The sequence below is a fragment of the Lepisosteus platostomus genome, chromosome 22 (genome assembly GCF_059453375.1).
Source record: "Lepisosteus platostomus isolate fLepPlt1 chromosome 22, fLepPlt1.hap1, whole genome shotgun sequence".
NCBI lineage: Eukaryota > Metazoa > Chordata > Actinopteri > Semionotiformes > Lepisosteidae > Lepisosteus > Lepisosteus platostomus.
In genome coordinates this window covers 335,403-354,013 of record NC_142632.1, presented here as the reverse complement: position 1 = coordinate 354,013, position 18,611 = coordinate 335,403, and the positions used below count along the sequence as shown (strand labels likewise).

The following is an 18,611-nucleotide window of genomic DNA, read 5'->3' as shown; positions in this document are numbered from 1 at the left end:
GCAGGAAAGGCGGCGCCACATTCTACAGCCCTCTCCACGCAATCGACGAAATCGGGCTACTGAAGTGGAGAAAATCGCCTCTCCAGAAAGTGCAAATATCATCTTGGAGAGTATAAATCCTATTGCCAAAGGTCAGCCCTGTCTACCAGAGTAACCCTCCCACCTCCTGCAGCGATGGTCAGCTCTGGCCGCCTGGGTGAAAACCAGGAATCCTAACCGCTAGACCATATAGGAGCGCACAACCCTGCTGTTCCGGGCATCATGCAAGCAAACTACAGAAATATTAGAAAACACGCAAGAGAGTTGTCACTCAGAGTGTCGAAGGGTCGATGTATACTGGGGCTCAGTTGAAATGCAACGTCAGGACTTTTCCGAATTATGTCACATGAAGAAAGCACAGCCTTTTCCGCCCTGCCACGTGTGTATCGGTAACTCGCCGTGATCGTATAGTGGTCAGTACTTTGCGTTGTGGCCGCAACAACCCCGGTTCGAATCGGGGTCACGGCAGAATAGGGGCGTCTGCTTTTACTACTTGCACGAATGAAGGCAAAAAAAAGCCAATCGATGTGAATGAACGGCGCTTTACAGAGGAGTACTGCCTGACTGGATCGTTGATGAACGACAGAGGCCACTCCGACCTCTTCTCAGGTTTCTTCAATGACTTACTAAGGATCTTCTTCACATTCGCCCATGCAGGGGAAGCCAGTTACACCAAAGCAAACGCAGGAAAGTGCAATTCAAGCAGAGACCAGGAGGGACTTGTTTACACCGAGAGTGGTCGGAGAATGGAACAATGCGCCCAGCCCTGTTGCTGGAGACGATTCTTGATGAGATCTTGGGCTCACTAAGAAGCCCCCGCTGGATGCTAATCTTTCTGTTGTTCTTGCAGGTCCTGCGCTGCTTTTGAGCCGACAGAGCTCGTCCTGATCTGTCGGCACAGCCCAATTGCAAATGATCGGCTCCGCGTACAGAAGGAACGTGCGTTTGGTACAAGAGTGCATGAAGGCACCGGAAATACATTGGGAACAAATGACCGGTCACTCAATACCTCTGTGAAGTACAGGAGCGTGCAAATCGAGGCTGTTTCCGCCCGGTCTCGAACCGGGGACCTTTCGCGTGTTAGGCGAACGTGATAACCACTACACTACGGAAACCTGTAGTGTTTGCTGCTGGTGTATCGCTTGCGTTTCGGGCTGAGAAAGGGACGCGTCATTTTAGGCAGGGGGCGCTGGAGAGAGGAACAAAGGGAGCGATGAAACAAAATGCCGAAACCCGGGATCGAGCCAAGGACCTTTAGAACATACTCTCACGAATCGTTAGAATATGTGCGTTTGATCATCAATTGCATAACAACCACATTCGTTCGACTTGAGCCATCAAGCTCATAGTTTTCAAATCTTGAAAGCTGTCATTGAGCACATCATAGTCTGCAGTACGCCACGTAACTTGCGTACTTCAACAGAAAGAAGAGCAGACAGCTCCATAAATATGCGAGGCGCAGAGAGTGCAAGGCGAGCCGCACACGTTTCGGTGGCTGAGAGAGGGCAGTTTTTGCTTCTGCATTTCCCAAGTAAGGACGCATGACAACAAGCGATTGCGGTGCTCATTTACGACATAGTGGTGATGAGTTTTCAGTACGTGTTCTTTTGAACGAGCAATGAGGTTGCTGCCTTGGACAGCTGACTGCACGCTCTCATTGTGCCACGTGATGAGTATTCACCAGGCTCGTTCAGTCATTAGTCACATTCCATCGTTTGCCATAAGCAGATGCTGCAAGGTGATGTGGATATCAGTTCCCAGTCACGAGGACAAAAAGAGCACACAAGGGCTCAGCCGGGAGTTGAACCCGGGACCTCCCACACCCTAAGTGAGAATCATACCCCTAAACCAATGAGCCACGGCAGCACTTTCTATTTTATCCTGTCAGCGAGCTTGAGGACGGGGGAGAGGCGTCATTCGCTCGTCCAGTCAGACCTTCATCAATAAGTCAAGAAAGCCGCAATTACACGACTGCCTTGCAGACGAAGGGCAGTGAACTGCACCCGGTAAGAGGGGAACAAGCGGCACTAGGCGACACCGAGGCATGAGCCCCAGCGAGGGGGGTTAGCTTGCATGGTACGGCGCTCGCTTTGCATGCGAGAGGTAGCGGGATCGTTTCCCACGTCCTCCAGGTGTGTGCTTAGAGCTTGATGTGCCGAAAGGTGTCCTTTAGCCTGTGGTCACACCTTGCATGGAGAGCGTCATGCAGCTGTCAATCATTTCACAGCCACGCCCCCTCTTCATCTTCTCTCTGCCTTAAGCGTCTCCGCCACTCTCTCTTGACATTTCATGTCAGCATGTCAGAAGTCCGAGTGACGTTTTTAATGGCTGAGTGAGGGCACGATGCTGAAGCAGAGAGGCCACTTCAGCCAGAGAGACTTGTGCTAGGTGAGATCTGAAAAACAGACTCGCAACAGAAACAGACCAAAAAAGTATCGGTGAGATCAAAAGGCAAATGTAACATCCAGCAGAGGGCGTCTGAAGATTAGGGAACGGGCGACTGAAATCCATATGAGGCAAACTTTCCGGCTGTGCACTGCAGCTGGCCTCGTTGGCGTAGTTGGTAGCGCATCAGTCTCTTTATCTGAAGGTCCTGAGTTTGATCCTCACACGGGGCATGGCTGCTTGCTCTTTTCAAACACTTGCGGCAACTGTTCGCTCATAACCACGTCTGGAATGCGTGACCTTTACACGGGGGAGAAGCAACGCCGCATCCCTTTTCTAAAGAACATTCATATTCAGAAATAAGTCAAGAAATTTGCCATTACTTTTGCTGTCAGCCTGCCCATGTTGCCAAAGAAAGATTCACTCGGCGTCAACATGACAGAACAGCGATCACTTGAAAACACTGTTCCACACTCCGTAAGCAAGAACTTCAGTGTTTGCAGTCACCCGATATGCCGATAGTCAAAGGAGCACAAAACACGAAGCGTCAAAAGACAAGATGAGTTGATGGAAAGAGCGTTGAATTGATGAGCACAAAAGTTCAGCTCGTACAATAGGCAACGAAGGTCCCGGCGTCATCATCGCACTTGAAAGGACTGCCTTGCAGACTAAGGGCAGTGGGAGGTTGCTGTTTTGAGATGGAGGCATTGGGATGGTGGGCCGAGATCTATTCTTCTTAAGGAATTCTTCATCGTGAAAGATCGGTCCACAGATCATCCAAAGAACTTACAAATTTTTGGGATTCAGGGAATCACGTCTTGAAAATACGTCTTGGACGCGTAACGGCATTCTATACAACTATCCAACTGCAGGACTTGAGGGTTTTTTGTGCTTTGTTCTGTTTTCGTTGACATCGCATTCGTAAGAGCGTCAAAAAAAGGCAATTCCAGCATCTAACACGAATAAAAGGGCTATTGAAACTGCAGGGCTGCGCAGCTTCTAAAATCCTTGCACACAATTCTCCGTTATTGTTACTTCCTTCTTTCTGTCTAACAAAGTTCCCTTTTCCTGACCGGACGGGGAGACTATCATTCCAACTTGAAGCCAGCCTTAAGTTCTCCGAGGCGCATTTGTCTGCTAGCATGCATTTTGTGAAATTTTTTTTTGTTGTTGTTAAACCAAAAGCGACTTTGAAAAAGGTTTCCACCGCCGCCCGGCACTCTATGTTAGACTGTATCAAGAAAGCAGCGCACGCTGCAGCCGTGGCCGAGTGGTTAGGGCGATGGATTAGAAAGCCGTCGGGGTCTCCCTGCGAAGCTTCGAGTCCTGCCGCCTACGGTGTCGTCGTGTGTCTGCGCAACAAAGGAAAAGCATCCGTTTCGCTTTTCCCGCGACTTTTAAAACACGAATGATCTGGATTTCTACATGAATGGCTCTTAAAATGTGATCTGATCTTCATCTGACGCATAATAATAAATAAAGACAGTCTTGTTTAACAAACAACACACAACATTTTACATTGTCAATTCAGTTCAAATCAATGTATTTCTATATAGCGCCTTTCACAACAAGGTTGTCCCAAGGCACTTAACAATGCAAGTTGTTAAGAGCCTTGTGTCTAATATGCCGCCTAGGTTACGTGCTGTCTCTTTGAGGCAAATGTTTAAATCCTCTGAGTTAAGTGCTGAAGTTATAGTAGTCCTATCAGTATTGTTGCCTCCGATCAACAGATCCTCAGTTTTCTCAGAGTTGAGTTACAAAAAGTTTTCACACATCCAAGTCTTTCCTTCATTAATGCATTTAACTAAAGTGATAATAGAAGAGTTGTCATTTGGTGGAAACAAAATGTTTATTTGAGTGTCATCAGCATATGAATGAAAGTTCATATTATTTTTTCTTATTATCCTACCTAGCAGCAGCATGTAGAGAGAGAGAGCAATATTGGTCCCGGCACTGATCCGTCTGGTACCCCAAATTGAACTGGTGACGTTGATGAAGCAGTACAATTATTAGATATTTGAACATAATGAAAACGATGAGTAAAATGTGAAGTAAACCACTGAAGGACGGTTCCAGATAAGCCAACCTCAAACTCAAGCCTGTGTAACAAAACAGAGAGGTCAACCGTGTCAAAGGCAGCTCTAAGATCTAGAAGCACAAGCACTGTTGCATTCCCCGCATCAGTAGCTAAGAGAATATCATTTACGACTCTCGTTAATGCAGTTTCAGAAACCAGACTGAAATTTCTCAATTATATTATTTGAATCCAGATACGATTGACGTTGGGCAACAACTATTCTCTCAAGACTTTTAGATTGAAATGGGACCTTTGAGACAGGCCTGTAGTTGTTAAGAACTTGTGGATCCAAATTTGACTTCTTAAGGAGCGGTCTAACAACTGCTACCTTAAATTGATCAGGTACAACGCCTGACGCAAGCGATGCATTCATCATACTAATTATAGGTCCTGCCAGTCCTTCGAGGGAATCTTTGACTAGCTGAGTGGGGATGGGATCTAGCGAACAGGTGGTTGACTTTGTCTTACGTCTGTGTTCATGAGTCCACCATAAGAAGAAATCTGAACAGGAGTGGTGATCATCCGAGGTCACCACGGAGGAAACCACTGCTCTCCCCAACAAAAAAACCACCACTGCCCCTCTCAAGTTTGCTAAAGACCACATGGATGTTCCACAGCAACTCCTGGAACAATGTTCTGTGGACAGACGTGACAAAAGTTGAACTTGTTGGTAAATGTGCACAGCGTTATGTTTGGAGATAACAAAACACTGCATACCAACTCCAAAACCTCATCCCACCTGGGAAGCATGGCGGAGGCTGTACGGCTTGCAATCATCGAGGGACCGATGAATTCCAAGATGTATCAGGAAATTCTACAGCAGAATGTCAGGGTGTCTGCCTGTGATCTAAAACTCGAAAGACGCTGGGTCATGCAGCATGACAAAAATAAAGGAGTACATCAACAACAGAGTGGCTGAAACAGAAGAAATTCCGTATTTTGGGATGGCCAAGTAAGAGTCCTGACCCCAATCCCATTGAAGTGCTGTGGCATGATCTGAAGCAGGCCGTTCAGCGCAAGACATCCCAAAAATATACATGAACTGAAACAGTTTTGCATAGAGGAATAGGCCAAAATACCTCCTAACCGCTGCTCAGGTCTGACCAGCCGCTACAGAAAGTGGGGGTTGAGGTTTTTGTCAATAAAGGAGGTTCCACTAGCTCCTTAATATAAGGGTTCACGTACTTTTTCCATCAATGACCTTGATTGTTTAAAACATTTGTTAAAACAGCAATGTCAAATGTTGGGCGTGTGTTGTTTGTTAAATCAGACTCTCTTTATTGATTATTATGACTTAGATAAAGATAAGATCACATGTTAGGAGCCATTCATGCAGAAATCCACATCATTCCGAAGGGCTGTTTACAAAAGTTTTTCTTCCAACTGTATGTGAGAGAAAAGCAGAGCCGCTCACGGAGTAAGGTGGGGTTGTAGCTTCGCAAATTGCAAGGACATTTGTACTCTCAAAAGGGGACAGGAGCACCCCAGATGGGACTCGAACCCACAATCCCTGGCTTAGAATGCCAGTGCCTTAGCCATTAGGCCACTGCGCCACACTGGGTGAGGTTGATCACGCTGATGAAGAGCCAGTTTTTTTTTCCTTTGCTTTTTCAAAGGGATCCCCAAAAATAAGGGAAGTTAGGCAGCAGAAGGTTTACTGTGACCTGAGAAGGACCGGCATCCAATCACGGTGGTACACACACACACGCTCTCAATCATCTGAGCTACACGGCTACCAAGATGATCTCAGGTGCGCCGAGCTGGTACGGAACATATTGAACTGATCGACGGCGAATTGTCTCTCAGACAGGCTTTTCACCTCTGAGCTCCCTGACTGACAGTGATCAGCTAGGTAGTGAAACAGTCAGGTGCTTCTAAGCCTTAAACAGCTGCATCTCGGCGCTTCCAAGGAGAGATGATTTGAAAGCCGAACATCGCCCATTGGGAACACCTTACTATCACTAGTTTAAGAGACTCTTAAGGTCTTGCAGAGGTGCCTGTCTAATAGCATGCGCTTTTCAAGCTATAGGTGTTTAGGCTGAGGCAGAATGCCTGTTAACAAAATGTTTTTCTAAAGGGGCCTCGCACTCTTTTCCAAGCAATGGTCACCATCCCCACCGAGTGTCACAATGTAGTCATGTCCTAGGACGTCACCTGTTAGTCTCCATTTGTCTGCCACCAACACTTTAGGTTACGGGGTCACAACCGCACCCCGGAGCGCAGAGGAGCCGTTGGCGTTCTGGTGGCGCAGATTGGGCTGAAGGTGGGGCGCTTGAATCTCGCTGTTGGAGGCCGTCTGAAACTGACCCAAGCCTTTCCCTTGAATTAAATGTAAATAAGATATGAACCCCAGATGCACATGGAATCAATCACGTGTTTCCTTTGAGCCGTTTCAAAGACTGCTCCAGAGTTTACCTTGCACAGATGCGCAAAGATTAATGATGGGGGTGCATGCTTCCAGGCGCCTTACAACTGTAGGGACTGATTAGAGACAATTCGTAGCGTGTGTTCGTTTCCATATACGCCCCGTGTTGCAATGGTAGGATGAAGTCAAATACGGCTTGGACGTGTAACGGCATTCTATCCAACTGCAGGACTTGAGGGTTTTTTTGTGCTTTGTTCTGTTTTCGTTGACATCGCATTCGTAAGAGCGTCAAAAAAAGGTAATTCCAGCATATAACAGCCAGCCTTAAGTCCTCTGAGGCGCATTTGTCTGCTAGCATGCTTTTGTGAAAGTTCAAATTTGGACAAACACAATCTGTGGCGTTTAGCGTGACATAGTCTTGCAGGCATCGTGCTGTCTCACTGCAATACTATACCGCTGGAGGAAACAGCCCGGGTTCGATGAGCCTTGGAATGTGACTAGGAAAGTGAAGCCTTTTGAAAGAGGTAAAACACTGCTCAAAGGAACTGAGGGAGAATCTTACAGGGGATTCTGAGCGGTGTCTAAATAAATAAATTCTTCAGTGTCTGCGGATGGCATTTTGCAGCTGGAAACAGATGTCGACGCTTTTTGAACAGAGCACCAAAAAAGCGTCTTTTTTGAAGGTACAGGTATTGAGCATTGGTGGTTCAGTGGAAGAATTCTTGCCTGCCAAGTAAGAGGCTCAGGTTCGATTCCTGGCCAATGCAGTGGCATCCAACGTCTGCTTTATGGACTCGTATGCCGTGAGGGGAATGCGATACTGCCTGACATAGGTTGGGCGGGCGCCAGGGGCCGTTGGAATGCGCACTGTGTTCAAATCCGTCACCCCGCAGTCATAGGCGTCCCGTGCAAACACTTCCCGGAAATCCTGGAAATTCTGACGCAGCTGCTGACGCTGGCTTTCCGTTTCCAGGGCATCTGCCTTGCCAACCTGTTCCTGTACCTGCTCTAGGAACCCCGCTTTTGACGGCATGGCGGTATCCCGGGTCGTACTCTCGGCTGAGTGGTCCATCGGAACACCTGCGTGTACTGTGTACACAACCATCTCATCCTTATCGCTAAGGTCCACCCTGCACACCTCCTGGTTGCAGAATCCCTCTATTGGCATAATTGCAATCATCCGCCGGGGGTAGGTGTAGTACACCTGCTCGGTTCCCCCCTCCCTGGCCAAGGGACCAGGGAGCTGCCCCAGTACTGGGATGGCTAGTTCGAAATCATAGAAACCATTGTCAATTACCAGTCCCATGTCAGTGCGAGCAGGGATTTTGACATCTTGTTTTGCTATGTTCTGCACCAACAGGCAGGTGGCTCGGCCATTCCGTTCCAGTCTGGGGGTACAACAGACTGCTAGGTTCAGTCTGATAAACTGAGCTGATGGTTGGAAGAAAACCATCTCAGCGTCCATTCTCTGTCCCTTCTTTAGGACAAGGCGTACTGGAAACCCTGCTGTTGACGCAGGAACGATCAGGTCCGATTCGTTTACTACCTGGCAGGCCTGAGGAATCGTCTGACCTGACCGAATGTTCTCGGGGTCACCGCTTAGAGAGTGGGCATCTGGGTCCACCCGTGTCCACAGCACACTGTTTACTGTGTCCAGCTGGGCGCCCAGTCGAACCAATAGGTACTTCCAATAGGAAGTAGTGAGCAAACTTCCTTTTTCCGATGGAGATGGAAGCTACACAGCTTCCTTTGCTCCAAATGGACCTATGAGATGGGGGTGCCCACCACAGAACCTGTGACTGCGTCACCAGGGTCACTTGACAGCTTGGCGACAGGTCCTCGAACAGACCTTCACTGATTATGGACTTCTCAGAGCTGAGGCTAAGAATTACATCATCAACCTGCACTTCTGCCACCTGGACCCCCTCCCACCACCATGGGGTGGTATTCCTGGACCCCCTGAGGTACCAGGGTGCACAGAAAGGACTCCCATTCATTACCGGACAGGGAGATCCACTCTTCTTCAGGGATGAAAAGGGGGTGTGCTTTACCTGGCGGGTCAAGCAGCTGCTTGGAGCACTGCTCCTGTAGTTGGGAGACCGTGGGAGTGCTGGCCTGGGCAGGACTTCCCTGTAGTTTTGGAAAGCAAGAAGAGACATTTATTCTCGTCCAGAGGAACCAGGAGGAACCTCCAACTCAGCTATAGTGTTCAGTGGGCACTGTGTGATCACAGCATAACCACTGAATCCCCCTTTTTGCTGTGCAACAGGCTTAGGGTTTTTGACCTGAGCCCACAATTTTCCACGCTGGCAGTCCACCAGAGGCTCCAGCCTGTCAAGCAGGTCTTGGCCAATGAGTAGTGGCTCTGTTTTAAACCTAGAGATGTAAACAGGATGCACCACGTTCATTGGCCCGAACCTAAGTGCCACCCACACTCGGTGTGTGATCCTGGCATGATCCTGGGTATAGCTGGAAATATCTATCTTACACGGTTCTACCTTAAGTCTGATGCCTTTTCCTTTCGCTACTCGTTTGAGCTCGCTGAGTAGATCGGCTGACATCAAACTAATTTCAGCCCCAGTGTCAATCAGTGCTTCTCTATCTAAGACGTTTTCAAGAGAAACCTTGATATAAATATGCCTTGCTTTGCCTTTCTGGCTGAGATTCCCTAAGAATTGTTGGAAGCCTGCCTTTTCTTTGACTTCAGGGGCGGGGTCAGCGCCCAACTCAGAGTCACAGCCTTCTTCCAGGCAGGAACCCTCCCACCCAATCAGATAGACTGAGGGAGGGGCTTGGGACGGATCCCCGCCTCCTCCAGTGAGAAGGGGCGTGGTCCCCCTAAGCTCATTCACACTTCCGGCATTCGGTGCGGAAGGTTTACCCTGTCCTGATCTCTCAGGCAGGGCTTGTTCAAGCCTGGCCAGGCGGGCTGCAGTCGACTCCCTTCGTCCAGTCTTATGATAGACTCTGCCTGAGCCCTTGCCTTCCCCGTAGCGCTCACGGCGGCTCTGACGCTTAGTGCAGTCCTGCCTGCCTATTTTGCGCCGGGGCTTAGCGAGCTCAGGAACCTCAGCTGCCTCGAGCTGAGGCGAGTCGTCAACCCTGCTGGCTTTAGTGGCGAACACGGCCGTTTTAGCAGGTTTTCGCTCTGAGGAAGCAGAGACTTCAGCTCCCCAGGCTTTTTGAGCCAACCTTCTAATGTCAGCCATTTTCATCGCTTTTGCATCAGTGTGCATCACAATCATTTTCCTGACTGAGGGATGCAGATTAGCAATGAATAAACCTTTGAAATTCACGTTCTCTTCGCAACCCTCTTCATTCCGCCCTGCAAAATAAGTGCGCCTAAGCCTCTGATAATAGTCGCGAGGGGCTTCAGCTTTTTCGTGCTTAATATGGTGCACAGCGGCCACGGCAGCTATGGGATCGATAAAAGCCGAAAATTCTCCGATCATTGCCTGACACAGCTCCTCAAAGCTATTACAGACCTCCGGTCCTTGTCTAGACATCCACGCAGGGCAGTCGTTGCTCCGAGGGGATCTACCAGCAGTCCGGCTGGCTGGTAGAAAGTCTCTATGCACAGAGTGGGACCGCGAGTCCTTACAAGTCACTCTTGTGCCTGGGAAGAAGCTGGTTCGTTCCCGGTCCAGCACTGCTTCTGAATAAGCTATTCAGGTTGTCTATGAGGGTCCAGCTGTAGGGTCCAACTGTCCAACACAAACACAATCTGTAGCGTTTAGCGTGACATAGTCTTGCAGGCATCGTGCTGTCTCACTGCAATACTATACCGCTGGAGGAAACAGTCCATCTGGCCATGAAACTCATTTGAACGTCTAGCTACAGCAACTAACAATATCATGATTTATTCAGGATGTGTGGAATCAGCACGTCCCGGAGACAGCTTCCGAAATCGTGAGCATTCTCTGGTGGTGTCCTGCTGGGATCCTGTGGGCGTGTGTTGGTGGTATAGTGGTGAGCATGCAAAAGCCACTGCATTGGCCAAGAATCGAACCCGAGCCTCTTACTTGGCAGGCAAGAATTCTTCCACTGAACCACCAATGCTCAATACCTGTACCTTCAAAAAAGACGCTTTTTTGGTGCTCTGTTCAAAAAGCGTCGACATCTGTTTCCAGCTGCAAAATGCCATCCGCAGACACTGAAGAATTTATTTATTTAGACACCGCTCAGAATCCCCTGTAAGATTCTCCCTCAGTTCCTTTGAGCAGTGTTTTACCTCTTTCAAAAGGCTTCACTTTCCTAGTCACATTCCAAGGCTCATCGAACCCGGGCTGTTTCCTCCAGCGGTATAGTATTGCAGTGAGACAGCACGATGCCTGCAAGACTATGTCACGCTAAACGCCACAGATTGTGTTTGTCCGTTCGTGTCAGTCGTCCTGCAACCACGGGAAGTGGGACACAAACATGCTGCAATGCTTTCAGGACGTTAGGATTTGTTTATGCAACATCCGAGAAGAGTACTTGTGGCTTGAATGTGAACTGTACGTGCCCGCCCCCTTTCCTCTGTAGTGCATGAGTTCCTCCCGGCATGCCCTTCGTCATTGTTCTGTCATCTTGTATTTAAAGGGTTGTATTTCTGCTGCTGAAAATAAGCAACGGTTTTCTCACAACGCCCTTTGTTTCCGACGGAGCCCTTGTCACGATTTCGGAAGCTGTCTCCGGGATGTTCTGATTCCACACATCCTGAATAAATCATGATATTGTTAGTTGCTGTAGCTAGACGTTCAAATGAGTTTCATGGCCAGATGGACTGTTTCCTCCAGTGGTATAGTATTGCAGTGAGACAGCACGATGCCTGCAAGTCAAAAAGGCAGAAGGGGAGTCCAATATCCAGAATAAACGAGGTAATGGAAAAAATGCCAGGTAGAGCTCTCAAGGAATAGACTCAATACCGAGCAGCGGGAAGCAGGTAAAGATGGTAAAAATAGCACTGTGTACCGCACGGTGGAGTGTGTGCAGGTGGGTTAACTCGTGCGGCAGCGTTTGTTAATAATCACCCACTGCTGGTGCTGATTAGATCGCTTAAGAGTTGGTCTTAACTGCCTGGCGGTCATGACAAGCTCCTCTTTAAGCTGTGGTTTAGTTTTGCAATCATGTTTTTCTAGAGCAGTTATTTATGGGGGTGGGTGGGTCTTTCACAGAGGCTCAGGACAAATCCCCCGCCTGAAAGTCTAACGTGTGCGTTCAGACAGTCACAGGTCAAGAGCCAGGCAGGAGGACAATGGACAGAAGAGCCAACGAACTAAAAATAAAAGAACAAATATGAAAAAGCCACCATCTTTTTCTTTTTGACATTTTCCGACTTTCATGCAAGCCAGGACAAAGTTGCTCGTAGCTACTTGTGGATTCAAATACTCTATCGAGTGCTTTGATGAGTTTTTGCAATTTGATTGTCGTCCTGTCAGCCTGTTTCTGTTTTTTTTTTCAATCTAGGGATGGAAAGTATGAGGGAAATGATGGAGCAATCAATAACCGCTCCGGAAAAATGGCAGAAAGGAATGGTCCGTCACTAAGGACATTTGTGAAGCAGAGGAGTGACATCACCACAAAGGCGACACATTCTGCTGATGGTTTTGGTGAATAATGATTGAGGCGCGTTAAGAGAAAGGTAGCTGTGTCAGCATGCGTAGGCTGCAAAGGATCAAGCAAAGGTTTACTCCATGCTGAAAAGAGAAGAAAAGAAGCACAATGTTTCGACTGTGGAGCCTTCTGCACCATCTTCTTTAGCGGTGATGATGTTTACATTGGAAAAACTGAGACATGCGTCCCTGGGTGGGCTTGAACCACCAACCTTTCGGTTAACAGCCGAACGCGCTAACCGATTGCGCCACAGAGACTGACGGCTGCTTGTGCTCTCTACATTTGCAGGTTTATGGTCAAAGAAAACAATCACTTGCGCTTCTTGCAGCCGGCAATCTTTTTCCACTGACAACCAAGAAATGGATTTCATCTTTCACAAGCTGTATGGATTTCTTCAAAAACAAGTTATTCCAGAAAGGAAATGAATTCTTGCATTAAACTGAACCAAGCTGTACATGTTTGTCTGAAATGAGACATTCGGCACAACAAGACACGGAGAGAGGCACCGCTGGTATTCAGACCCAGGATCGCCTGCTTACTAGGCGGGCACTTTAAGCCACTAGGGAACAGCACCAGCGGAGCACCGCGCTTTTACAGACACTTAGACACATCTGCATTCGGTGTGCACTTAACCTGCTCTCTGAGCCCGTTGCCTCCGTCCCATTTAATAGCAGAACTGACGCCAAGAGAAATGATGAGAAATGGCATTTATCGGGCACTTTTCATGTCCAAGGAGCTCGATGCCCTTGACACCTCCCCAAGGCGACAGAGCTGTGCATTCTTTGGCGACACCATTTTTTCTTTTGTTTAATTTCTATACTTATTGATAGAATAAAAACGATATGTCATGTACTGTAAGGGAAATGTCTCTTTTCATGGGGAAAGCTAGCACCAGCAAATGATGTGTTTAGAAGAAGTGATTTAACATGACACGTGACCTAATTTACCGGAGCAAAAGCTCACCCAGCAAGCCCTGCTTTACTTCTACAGGAGAGAAGTACTGTAGAGTCTGCTAGATGTTCAGCTGGGTAGCTACTTCAGCATGCCTCGGCTGCAAAGGATCAAGTAATAGGTTTATTGCATGCTGAAAAGAGAAGAACGGAAACACAGCATTTCGACTGTGAGGTCTTCTCACACCTGAAGAAGCCTCACACCTGTAAAAGGCTCCATGGTTTTCTTTCTTCTCTTTTCAACATGGAATACACCTATTGTCTGCAAGATGTGACAATTTCATGGTGTTTTGGAAGAAAACCTTTTTTCTTTGAATTCAAAATCAATCGGAATTTCAGCACGACACATCAACACTTTTTCTGTTCTCTGTGGTAGAGTGCAAGCGCATGTTCCATGGGCCAGTGTCGTAATGGATAACACGTTTGACTTCGAATCAGAAGATTGTAGGTTGGAGTCCTGCCTGGCTCGTGAGGCTTTTAAACCTCTCAGGTTCCTCGGTAACAGGTTGCCGTCATGTATATGAACTATAAAAAAGCATTTGCCACAACCCGTAAATTAGCACGCAAGTGCGGGCTAGTTAACACAGAACTGTATGGAGATCATCTCCAGCTCCGAGCTCAATTGCAATGAAAAAACATGCAGAACAGAACTGGAGAGCAGCTGAATTTGTGCTCAGTAGGGTGGGGAGGACTCAGCATTCCTATTGTTCTAATTATTATGAACTGCAGGGGATCTGAATCAGAACATGTCAGTTAGTTTGATCATTGCGTCAATATGTAGGCCACGTTAATATAGAATTATTACTTTGTCTGTCTCTTCTTTGTATATAGCTGAATGTCCCTGACAATTTCATGTTGCCTGCGATGTGTCCCCTCTCCCCACAGCAGGGGCAGATGACCAGCCGTCATCGCTCCCCCAGCATCGTCGCGCTGGGCGTCTCCTCCTCCCCATCTGATTCCCCGTGCGCCCCTCCGTTGGCGCCCACCGGTTTCCTCGAATACGGCATCAGTCTGCTCAGCCAGAGCCAGGGCCTGCTCCAAGGGGACCAGTGCGGCCAGCATCACGTGGCACTGCACCTCAGTCGGCGCCGGGGCCAGGAACGCCTGGAGCGCTATTTCCCGGTGGGCCTCCTCCGGGAGAGTAGGGTAACCCTGGCGGGCTAAGTAGGCCACGTCTGCGGCTGTTACCTTCACTGTTACCTGGATACCTCTTTATCTAGAACTCACTCTTCCCCCTGCCTGTCTGGCTTCTTTTAATCCTTCTGTGCCCGGATTGCAGCGGGTAAGTTATTTTTCCAAGAAAAAAAGAGAAATTAAAAAAAGAGAAATTTCACCAGAGCCCCTGCTCATGTCTAATTTTTAGTTTAGAAGGATTCAAGCAGGATTTTGGATGAAAGGCAGCGACCTTAATCAAGCCCAAATCATAATTGAACCCATTCAGAGCCTACATTACATTTTAGTGTTTCATTCTGAGCAGAATGCCCTCACACCTGAAGAAGGCTTGCGTTTTCTTCTCTTTTAAGCATGTGTACAATGCTGTAATACAATTTGAAATAATTAAAAGTTTAAAAAGTATCAACTAAACTCCATTAATATCGAGTGTCTTTTATACAGCTTTTATACAGCTTTTAAGTATAGATTACACTTTTCTAAAATGTATTTAAAAAATAAAAACGATTACTAATCTAATCTTTCCACGTTTGATCCCAAAATCCCAAGAAAAATTAATCTAAACTAGGAGAAAGCTATGCTGAAAGTTTATTAATATACTTAGAAGACAAAGATAATTTATGTTGCATTTGTCTGATTGTGAATCAAAAAATACATTTAATTAACTGCTCTCAGTGACAGCTGACAATCCTCCATACACTCAAGTGAAAAATTAGTAATGCCAATGTAAACGTCGTATTTACAATTTGTTGATAATAGAAATGTTAAGTTCTCTAAAGCTTTTTGAGGCAGCAAAAGATTTGAACACCCTATATTGTAATGAGCTGCTGAGCTGAGAATGGGTTATGTTCCTGCTGTCAGAGGGGGTGGAAAGTGCCCGCGGTTATTTAATTAGTATTACAATTCACACTGATTCCCTTGCAAAGGTATGGACATAAGAATATTCGTGCGTGGTCAAAAAATGTCATTAAGCACTTAAAATTAATATGGTTAATAAGAGTAAACTGGAACATGCTGTAACAAGATCGGCTAAACTGGGATCTATCGCTTACGCCTGAAATTGGAGCTGCTGTCGCAGTGAATAGCGACTAATAAGTCTGTCTTTCTGTGGGGGGAAGGGAATCTGATCTGATCTGCAAACCTCCAACAGAGCTGTTCAACTGGTTTTTGTCGGGCACATCAAGTGTCAGGTGTAAGCGATAAATATATTTAGCTGAAAAGCTGTACAACGCAAGACATTTCAGTACTCTAGGTTTCGTGAAAAAGCACATTGTGCTGCTGTAATACAGTTTAAAATAATTAAAAGTCTAAACAGTATCAGCTTATGTATGGGTTGTAATTTAAAAAAAGTCAAAAACCGCACTCAAAATGCAATTTAGCGCTTTCTGGCAAGAGGAGACACCCAAATTAATAATGTAACATGCTACTGTTTGTACATGGATATAGTTATAATGCTATTTCCTTAGACACGTGATTCCATGTTTTATTTTGAATCCCCGGCGGAACCGGGCATCCATAAGAATCAAGTACTGTAACAGGTTTATTCTATGCTGAAAAAAAAGAAGAAAGTAAACACATTCCATAAGAATCAGCGCCTTTATATAGCGCCTTTAAAGGTGGCTTCTCAAAACGCTTTACAGGATAAAAACAACAATAACAACAACAACAACAACAATATTGTGTTTCATTGCACTTTGACAGATTGTCTTTAAATCAACTGTTGATTTAAAGTTTGACAGTAAATGTTTATATTGTAACGCATACAGCCTCCATTTCTTATTAAAAATGTAGCCTAAGAGGGGGGGTCTGCTCTCACAATCCTCCATATACTCAAGTGAAAAATGAATAATGCCAATGTAAACATCGTATTTACAATTTGTTGATAATAAAAATGTTAAGTTTTTTAAAGCTTTGTGATAGTTTACCCAGTTTACCCATTGTTATTAAAAATGACTTGGATTCGAACATGTTGTGATATTTAGAAATATAAAAGTCAATTAATTGTCAATTTCCATATTTATGTCTTTATTTAGCGGTTTCATTAGTGACAAAGGCTAAACTTTCTTGGAAAAATGTCTTTGCTGTCTTGCTGATACGTTAAGCTTTCTAAACTCAGCCACAAAGTCATGTGACTGATTTTTTCGCCCTGTTTTGTTGGTTAAACGCAATGATCACAAGCACCACCATGGTAACTGGGACATGTAGTTTTTAATTCAGATTGAATTATAACTGTACGTACTGTAGCGGCGAGGCTTATTAATAAGACAGAATTAAGTGTTGCTGTGCTTTCCCAAATGAGGCCCCATCTCCCTCTTCATCTCTGTGGTGCAGTCACAGAGAAGCTATTCATGCAGACTGATTTAAAGATGTTTTCTTTTGATAAGGTACAGCTCCCAAATGGGGATGCACTTAGCTAAGCCTGGCTATCATGATCAATGGTCATCCATTGGCGCCTAAAGGTCTGCAAGATTCCAAGAGAGAGCCTCATCCAAGTGGTCTACAACCCCAAGGTCAACATCACCAGAGCACCGTCGCAAGCTGAACAGCAAAGCCTGGCATAGAGCCAGAGAGCGCGGATTAGACAGCAACAAGCCTGCAACTGCTTCTTTGTGCCCGCAGGAGATCTGAATCCCCAGAGATTGGATGAGTATTCAACTTCACTGCATGACAGCTCGAGAATTCAATTGTTATCCCAACCAGTTGATATCAATTTAATTCCTAAGAGTTATGTACTTGTTTTGAGTATCTAGTGTAGAAGTTATAACCAAGTTCATTTACGAAACGGTCTAAATGAATGATATACTGAACGTATGTCCTCTTGATATATGTAACTCTTTGTAACTGACTGAATATATACCTTTTGTATTCTGATAACCCTCTCGATAAGATCTGTTAGGTTTACATGCATATTCTATGTATTAATAAATGTATCCTCGTGTATTAGTACCTGTGTGTGTGCGTTGTTTGAGTTATGTCGCATGGTTGGATTCTAAAGCCATCAAAAGAATCAACTTTGTGATTTACTGCTACAATGAATAATTGTCTCAGTAAATCCCAAATCCTACAGAACTAGTGCCTTCAGAGAGCACACTACAGATGTTACCTATTTATCGTTGAACAGGATGTATGTGATGTGGCGACTAGGTTCAATTTTGTATCCTCTTTAAAAGATTAAGGATTGGGGTGAGTGTGATTTACCACCCTTTCAGCTAAGAACCCGACGTGCGGACCGTTTAAGCTGCATAGACTCGGTCGTTTAACTCTTCTCCATTAGCAGGGTTAAGGTTAAAGAAAAAAACATTGCTGACCTCTTTTTTTTTTTTTGCCAGCCGCGAGCGCTGATTAGCAAGGTTTGTATTTCATGTTTTGCAAGTTGCATCCATTTTAAGAAAAACAAGTCGTTCAAGACAGGAAATGAATGCTTGCATTTAATTAAGTCTAGCCGTAGGCGGTTGTCCATAATGACCAGTTCTGTTCGAGAAGACAGAACAAAAAAGGCACCGCTGGGATTCAGAGCCAGGGTCTCCTGTTTACTAGGCAGGCGCTTTAAGCAACTAAGCCACGGCGCCCCAGGAGCGCTGTCCTTTTGCAGCCACTTGGACACACCACTCAGACACATCTGCATTCGGTGTGTGCTCCGCCTGCTCGCTGAGCAAGTTGCCACCTTTACATACAATAGCAACATCAACACCAAGAGAAAGGGTGACAAATGGCTTTTATCTGGAACTTTTCATGTCCAAGGAGCTCGATGTGCTTTCTGTGTACAACAGGGCCACTGATCTCCACACTGGCCATTGAACCACAGCAGTGGCTTGCTGGCTTGACATCTCCCAAGGAAAATGTTGAAATCGCATGTGGAACAGGAAAATGACCCTCGAGTACGAGGGAAAAAAAAGAAAAAGATCATCTGGAGCGCGCCAACCCATGTCCGGACAGCCCACGTCTGTCGACGAGGTGGCCGAGTGGTTAAGGCGATGGACTGCTAATCCATTGTGCTCTGCACGCATGGGTTCAAATCCCATCCTCGTCG

General features: G+C 46.3%; 5 non-coding genes across 5 annotated transcripts; 3 read left to right on the top strand and 2 right to left on the bottom strand.

Moving 5' to 3' along the window:
- Positions 1-1,081: 1,081 nt before the first annotated feature.
- trnav-aac (transfer RNA valine (anticodon AAC)) lies at positions 1,082-1,154 on the bottom strand. The gene has a single exon. It is a non-coding gene; the product is annotated as a tRNA-Val (tRNA).
- Positions 1,155-2,584: 1,430 nt separating this feature from the next.
- On the top strand, positions 2,585-2,657 carry trnak-cuu (transfer RNA lysine (anticodon CUU)). The gene has a single exon. It is a non-coding gene; the product is annotated as a tRNA-Lys (tRNA).
- A 4,905-nt stretch (positions 2,658-7,562) lies between these two features.
- trnag-gcc (transfer RNA glycine (anticodon GCC)) lies at positions 7,563-7,633 on the top strand. Its single transcript has one exon. It is a non-coding gene; the product is annotated as a tRNA-Gly (tRNA).
- A 5,011-nt stretch (positions 7,634-12,644) lies between these two features.
- trnan-guu (transfer RNA asparagine (anticodon GUU)) lies at positions 12,645-12,718 on the bottom strand. The gene has a single exon. It is a non-coding gene; the product is annotated as a tRNA-Asn (tRNA).
- Positions 12,719-18,529: 5,811 nt separating this feature from the next.
- trnas-gcu (transfer RNA serine (anticodon GCU)) lies at positions 18,530-18,611 on the top strand. The gene has a single exon. It is a non-coding gene; the product is annotated as a tRNA-Ser (tRNA).